An 8480-nucleotide genomic window follows, 5' to 3' on the forward strand; every position below is an offset into this window, starting at 1 on the left:
CAACAGGATCATTGATGTTGAACTTGATCACCTGGCTGAGGTAGCATTCATTAGTTTTCTACTGTACAGTTACTCTTTTTCCTCCTGTTCAGTCTGCATTTTCTGGAAGTAAGTCACTATGCACAGCCACACTTTAAGCATAGGTAAATTACATGAAATTCTTTACAAGACATTTGTCTCTTTCCCCACGTTAATTTATCCAATCATTTATTTCTAGCAGTATGGACTCATGGATATTCACTTTGTACTTTGAGTTAGAATTCAATACTACTTTATTTACTTGGTTGCTCAAATTGCTTAAAGACTGGCTATCCCTGTAGGCTTTGCTTTTCTCTGTGAGTGTGTGTGTGTGTGTGTTGTTTCAACTGTTTTCTTGCCTTATAGAGCTACGAGATGCTCCCGGCTCACCTTCTATATTTTCTGTCCAATTCCTAGAATTGACCATTTCTCCAAGGAGTGCTGGTTCTTTTTGTTGGAGAAAGATTTAAAAAAAAAACAAAAACAAAAGCAAAAAGCCAGACCTTGGGACTAGGTGTGCTCTTCTGGCAAGCAAACTTATGTTTCCAGGAGGTATCAATCCAGGAATAAAAAAATATTTTCATAACAAAAATGATTTAATTTAAAATCACCATTGTTGAAAACTATTTTTTTTTAATTTTTATTGTTTTATTATTCATATGTGCATACAATGCTTGGGTCATTTCTCCCCCCTGCCCCAGGCCCCTCCCTCTCCCTACCACCCCCTCAATACCCAGCAGGAACTATTTGCCCTTATCTCTAATTTTGTTGAAGAGAGAGTATAAGCAATAATAGGAAGGAACAAGGGTTTTTGCTAGTTGAGATAAGGATAGCTATACAGGGAGTTGACTCACATTAATTTCCTGTGCGTGTGTGTTACCTTCTAGGTTAATTCTTTTTGATCTAACCTTTTCTCTAGTCCCGGTCCCCTTCTCTTATTGGCCTCAGTTGCTTTTAAGGTATCTGCTTTAGTTTCTCTGAGTTGAGGGCAACAAATGCTAGCTAATTTTTTAGGTGTCTTACCTATCCTCATATCTCCCTATGTCCTCTCACTTTTATCTTGTGCTCAAAGTCCAATCACCTTGTTGTGTTTGCCCTTGATCTAATGTCTGCATGAGGGAGAACATACGATTTTTGGTCTTTTGGGCCAGGCTAACCTCACTCAGAATGATGTTCTCCAATTCCATCCATTTACCAGCGAATGATAACATTTCGTTCTTCTTCATGGCTGCATAAAATTCCATTGTGTATAGATACCACATTTTCTTAATCCATTCGTCAGTGCTGGGGCATCTTGGCTGTTTCCATAACTTGGCTATTGTGAATAGTGCGGCAATAAACATGGATGTGCAGGTGCCTCTGGAGTAACAGTCTTTTGGGTATATCCCCAAGAGTGGTATTGCTGGATCAAATGGTAGATCGATGTCCAGCTTTTTAAGTAGCCTCCAAATTTTTTTCCAGAGTGGTTGTACTGTCTACATTCCCACCAACAGTGTAAGAGGGTTCCTTTTTCCCCGCATCCTCGCCAACACCTGTTGTTGGTGGTGTTGCTGATGATGGCTATTCTAACAGGGGTGAGGTGGAATCTTAGTGTGGTTTTAATTTGCATTTCCTTTATTGCTAGAGATGGTGAGCATTTTTTCATGTGTTTTTTGGCCGTTTGAATTTCTTCTTTTGAGAAAGTTCTGTTTAGTTCACTTGCCCATTTCTTTATTGGTTCATTAATTTTGGGAGAATTTAGTTTTTTAAGTTCCCTATATATTCTGGTTATCAGTCCTTTGTCTGATGTGTAGCTGGCAAATATTTTCTCCCACTCAGTGGGTGTTCTCTTCAGTTTAGAGACCATTTCTTTTGTTGAGCAGAAGCTTTTTAGTTTTATGAAGTCCCATTTATCTATGCTATCTCTTAGTTGCTGTGCTGCTGGGGTTCCATTGAGAAAGTTCTTACCTATACCTACTAACTCCAGAGTATTTCCTACTCTTTCCTGTATCAACTTTAGAGTTTGTGGGCTGATATTAAGATCCTTGATCCATTTTGAGTTAATCTTGGTATAGGGTGATATACATGGATCTAATTTCAGTTTTTTGCAGACTGCTAACCAGTTTTCCCAGCAGTTTTTGTTGAAGAGGCTGCTTTTTTTCCATCGTATATTTTTAGCTCCTTTGTCAAAGACAAGTTGGTTATAGTTGTGTGGCTTCATATCTGGGTCCTCTATTGTGTTCCACTGGTCTTCATGTCTGTTTTTATGCCAGTACCATGCTGTTTTTATTGTTATTGCTTTGTAATATAGTTTGAAGTCAGGTATTGTGATACCTCCAGCATTGTTCTTTTGACTGAGTTTGCCTTGGCTATTCGTGCCCTCTTGTGTTTCCATATAAATTTCACAGTAGATTTTTCAATATCTTTAATGAATGTCATTGGAATTTTGATGGGAATTGCATTAAACATGTAGATTACTTTTGGGAGTATAGACATTTTTACTATGTTGATTCTACCAATCCATGAGCATGGGAAATCTCTCCACTTTCTATAGTCTTCCTCAGTCTCTTTCTTCAGAAGTATATAGTTTTCCTTGTAGAGGTCATTCACATCTTTTGTTAGGTTTACACCTAGGTATTGATTTGTTTTGAGGCTATTGTAAATGGAATTGTTTTCATATATTCTTTTTCAGTTTGCTCATTATTAGTGTATAGAAATGCTAATGACTCTTCTATGTTGATTTTTTTATCCTGCTACCTTGCTATAGCTATTGATGACATCCAGAAGCTTCTGAGTAGAGTTTTTTTGGGTCTTTAAGGTATAGGATCATGTCGTTTGCAAATAGGAGTATTTTGACAGTTTCTTTACCTATTTGTATTCCTTTTATTCCTTCTTCTTGCCTAATTGCTCTGGCTAGGAATTCCAGTACTATGTTGAATAGGAGTGGAGTTAGTGGGCATCCTTTTCTGGTTCCTGATTTTGGAGGGAATGGTTTCAGTTTTTCTCCATTAAGTATAATGCTGGCTGTAGGTTTGTCATATATAGCTTTTATAATGTTGAGGAACTTTCCTTCTATTCCTAGTTTTCTTAGAGCTTTTATCATGAAATGGTGTTGGATCTTATCAAAGGCTTTTTCTGCATCTATTGAGATGATCAAGTGGCTTTTGTCTTTGCTTCTGTTAATGTGGTTTATTACGTTTATTGATTTTCGTATGTTGAACCACCCCTGCATCCCTGGGATGAAGTCTACTTGGTCGTGGTGAATGATCTTTTTGATGTGTTGTTGAATTCGGTTTGCCATTATTTTGTTGAGGATTTTTTATCAATGTTCATTAAGGAGATTGGCCTGTAGTTCTCCTTTTTGGAGGTGTCTTTGCCTGGTTTTGGGATAAGTGTAATACTGGCTTCATAAAATGTGTTAGGCAGTTGAAAACTATTTTTAAAACTTCTACACTGTGTTACCTACTTTTGGGGAAAAGAATGCTACAATCTTGATGTGCGGTCTAGGACAAGGCAGAAGCGATAGTGGGCTTGCGCCCCGAGTTCAATCACCAGTAACTCATTCTCTCTCCCTCTCTCTCTCTCTCTGGGGTTTGATCTCAAGGCTTGCATGCTTGCCAGGCAGTTGTTCTAGGGTTTGAGCCATGCCTCCAGCCCTTTTTCCTCTGGTTATTTTTGAGATAGGGTCTCACTTTTTGCCCAGGTCAGCCTGGACTGTGAGCCTCATATTTTACGCTTCCTGCTGTTGCTAGGGTGACAGGTGCATGCCATCACACCCAGCTTTTTCTGTTGAGATGGGGTTTTGTGAACTTTTTCCTAGGCTGGCCTCAAACCTCAACCCTCCCAATCTCAACCTTCCAAGTAGCTAGGATTACAGGCATGAGTCACCAGCACCCAGATTGATCTTTTTTTAAAAATCTTTTGTAGCTTACATATGTGGAACATTTTGTATTTCACAAAATGCCCTTATATCCCCCTGCCAAGGTAGATGTTATAATTTCTATTCCACATAAAGGGAAACCGTGGCACAAAGAAGCAATGTGAGTGTACCTACCCACATCACATAGGTGAGCTAAAGCTCAAATTAGTTCATCCCACTTGAAGCAAAGAACTGAGAAATATATAGATGAATAACTTACAGCCACCTTGCCTCATTTTCTAGAGCCACTTCTTCCAGTATGATGGCCAGATAATTCGGGAAGTTGGGAAGAACGGGTTGGGCCAGGTGAGGGGGGCTTTAAGAGGTCCCCCTTATTTCTGCCCCCATTCCCACCAGTGCCTCTGCTTTGGAAAAGCAGAAATGAGTTTGTAGGCTGTTTCCTAAGGCCAGCCCAGAGGCTCTGAACTGAGAACCTGCAGAGCCAGGCAGGTCAAGTTAATGGTACAGCAGGCCAAGTATGAGAAAACCCCCATTGCAGTGTCAGGCTGCATGGTGGCTGCAACACAGCCCTCATCATACCCACCACGCAGCAGGAGGGTGGTCTGCTTCTTAATGAGTTGGCTGCAGAGCCCATATTGCCAGGGTTTTTCAGTTTTCCAAGAGAACCAGAAAAGCCCCAAGCCGGCCAAGCCTGTGTGGATTCAGCGTTCATGATACTTTATTGTTTTGTTTTCTTTTACTTCTTCAACATTGTCTTGGGAACTGGTTTTGCTCAGTCATTTGGTGACAGTTTTCATACCTTCTTTCAGCAACCAACTACTGTATTTAATTTTCATTCAGGAAATATTTATTGAGCACATAATTCTTTTAGAATATTATTACAAAGATAACTACTCTAAATTAGGGTTACCCAACATGTGTGGAAAAATATGTTAGCTTGGAACATATTATCAAGTGACAGTCTTCATTTCCTGTAATATAAATATTTATTGAACATCTACTATGTGCTCCAACTATGCCAGTTATCGGGAACACTGTAATGACCAACATACACCTTCACTCAGGTTCCTTCTAATTTAGTACATTGTCCCAGGGAAGTTGGAAAAATGATAGAGTCACAGAAAAAAAAATGTAAATAACATTGTTTGGAGAGTCAGATTCCTTCTTGGAGTCAGGGAAACATTTTTTTTTTCACATGCCTACATGGGTGCCTTTCCTTGTTTGGCAGTACAGGGATTTGAACTCAGGGTCTCAGGCTTGGTCGGCAGGTGCTCTACCACTTGAGCCACTCCACCAACCAGTACAATGTGTGTGTGTGCTCTCTTATGGTGATGATAATGAGATGAGCTATGGAAAACCTGAAGCCCATTTCAGTGGGAGAGGCTTTAGAATGAGTTCCTGTGAGAAAAGGCAAAAGGAATTGGGGTTAGAAACAATGCATCATGGAGAAAGGAAGGTTAAGGAGAGTTTAATAGCCATGTTCAAATATCTAAAGAGATATTGCTCATGTGTTTTTAAACACCAGTTCTTGTCTACTAAGGACAGGACATGAGGGAATTGTCTTCAATGAAAACAAGAGGAACTCAGATTAGATATCAATGGGGGAAAAAAAAAACTAGCTGAAAGGATCGTGACACGCTGGAAGGCAATTGATTTAGAGAAAGGACATTGTCATTTTAAGAACAGGGGCTGCTGATTATTACTGGGGGGAACTCTGGAGTTTGGGGCTTCCTAATCAGCCAGTCACATACTGTATGATCATGAACATGTGGCTTTACCTTTCTGAGGTTTGGTTTCTTCATTTGTTAACTAGGGATAATAACAACATCTACTTATTGGATTGTTTTGAGGATTAAATTAGACTACAAATTATCTTTAGGATTAAATTAGACTACAAAGCCATTAGCCTAGGGCCTGGCACAGAGGAAGGTTCATCCAGTGATGGGTGCCATTCATTACTCTTAATCAACTTTGGTCTCACCTGGCGGGGGAAAATGATCTACACATAAATATAAGCTCAAGTTTTAGGTTCATCAAATGAACAAATATTGCTGTGTATTATAGGATTTATAGCTTCACTGTGAATACACTAAACAAACACTCAGAAAGTTAAATAAATAATATAAAATTAAAATAATACAGACAGTAAACTCCATAGATGTGAACACGTGTATCAGTGCCTGGATCTAGAACTGTTTGCACTTGATAGAGAAAAAGCACAGGGCTGGGAGTGTAGCTCAGTGGCTCAGAGTGCACTTAGCATGAGCAGAGCCCTGGGTTCCATCCCCAGCATCCACCTCTCCTAGATGGGAAAAACTGCCCCCAAATTACTATGGACCAAAGAGGTAGACAAGATTTAAGTCTATTAATCTACAAATGTATTCACCTTTCTAGAAGGATCTTGGCTATCTGAAACAATAATAAATTATTCACAATTTGAGTGTCCTATGCTTTTATTCTTAAAACATTTGCAGGTACTATTTTCAATATCTGACAAGTCAGTGCCAAAGAAACACAGTTATTTGCTTCTAATCCTTTGAATGCCCCCACGAAACCATCTTTTACATTGTGATTGTGTCCTATGAACTTTACTTCATAGCAATTATAACTCTGAGGCACATTTAACTTCCTAATATTTATTGAAATATTTTTAGCTACAAAAACATTTTATGTTCACTATTATTTATTAATGCCCTGTTTTAAAATATTACACATAAAATTTATTCCAGTACACATTAGTAAATAAATTATGCTTGTAATTTCTAATGCATTTTTAATTATAAATTTATCCATGTCTACCTTTATTTATGATAGCGGTGTCTCACTGTTGAACATACTGTGTATTAATGGAGGCACTGTTAATTATGCATTCTTGGAAGTTGCATTCCACAAAACATACGAGTCTGTTTTTTCCATTCTAAGTACTGTTAACATCAGTTAATTTAGGGATGGGCACTCAATACTAGCTAAGAAAGGCACCATTAGAACTGGCTATAGGGCCTAGTTTTTGGAAAAGGATTGCAGTTGTATACAAATGTAGCTAGAAAGATATAATACTAGTCAGATGTCCCATTTTTCACCCCAAGTACCTAAAAAGGGATCCTCACTGGAGATAAAATTTACCATGAAAACTCCATGGAACAATGCTCAGTGGATCTCTTCCTAGTCCCCAGTGCTGATCTGTATTTTTATTTTATTTTGGTGCTAGGGATTGAAGCCAGAGCCTCACATAGTAGGTAAGCACTCTATCCCTCTTGTACCCCATCCCAGTGATTTGCATTTAAATACTATTCTCAGTGTTATGTTTAAATGCCAGGCGTGATGGCTCAAGCCTGTGATACCAGCTACTTGGGAGACTCAGGAGTCCAAGATCAGCCTGGGCAAAATTCCTGAGGCCCTACCTAAAAAACAAAATAAAAGAACAAAACAAAAACAAAAGGGCTGGGAGCATGGCTCAAGTGGTAGGGTGTTTGCCTAGGATGCTAGAGACCCTGGGTTCAATCCCACAGCAAAAGGAAGGAGGGGAGGAAGGGAGGGAGGGAATGAGGTAGGGAGGGAGGGAGGAAGGAAGGAAGGAAGGAAAGAAAGGAAAAAGTGTTATGTTTAAGATTTTTCTGGTTGGGTAGTTTTGTGCTTCCTTCTACCACCAAACTTACCTTATTATAAGCAGTACATTTGCTTTAAAAAATTCTTTATGTTGAAACATGTTTTATTTATTTATTTATTTGGTGGCACTGAGGTTTGAATTCTGGGCCTTATGCTTGCTAGGCAGATGTTCTTTTTTTTTTTTTTTTTCATTTTTCTTTTATTATTCATATGTGCATACAAGGCTTGGTTCATTTCTCCCCCCTGCCCCCACCCCCTCCCTTACCACCCACTCCACCCCCTCCCTCTCCCCCCCACTCAATACCCAGCAGAAACTATTTTGCCCTTATTTCTAATTTTGTTGTAGAGAGAGTATAAGCAATAATAGGAAGGAACAAGGGTTTTTGCTGGTTGAGATAAGGATAGCTATACAGGGCATTGACTCACATTGATTTCCTGTGCGTGGGTGTTACCTTCTAGGTTAATTCTTTTTGATCTCACCTTTTCTCTAGTACCTGTTCCCCTTTTCCTATTGGCCTCAGTTGCTTTAAGGTATCTGCTTTAGTTTCTCTGCGTTAAGGGCAACAAATGCTAGCTAGTTTTTTAGGTGTCTTACCTATCCTCACCCCTCCCTTGTGTGCTCTCGCTTTTATCATGTGCTCAAAGTGCAATCCCCTTGTTGTGTTTGCCCTTGATCTAATGTCCACATATGAGGGAGAACATACGATTTTTGGTCTTTTGAGCCAGGCTAACCTCACTCAGAACGATGTTCTCCAATTCCATCCATTTACCAGCGAATGATAACATTTCGTTCTTCTTCATGGCTGCATAAAATTCCACTGTGTATAGATACCACATTTTCTTAATCCATTCGTCAGTGATGGGGCATCTTGGCTGTTTCCATAACTTGGCTATTGTGAATAGTGCCGCAATAAACATGGGTGTGCAGGTGCCTCTGGAGTAACAGTCTTTTGGGTATATCCCCAAGAGTGGTATTGCTGGATCAAATGGTAGATCG

Source organism: Castor canadensis, chromosome 13 (assembly GCF_047511655.1).
Source record: "Castor canadensis chromosome 13, mCasCan1.hap1v2, whole genome shotgun sequence".
In the NCBI taxonomy this organism is placed as follows: Eukaryota; Metazoa; Chordata; class Mammalia; order Rodentia; family Castoridae; genus Castor; species Castor canadensis.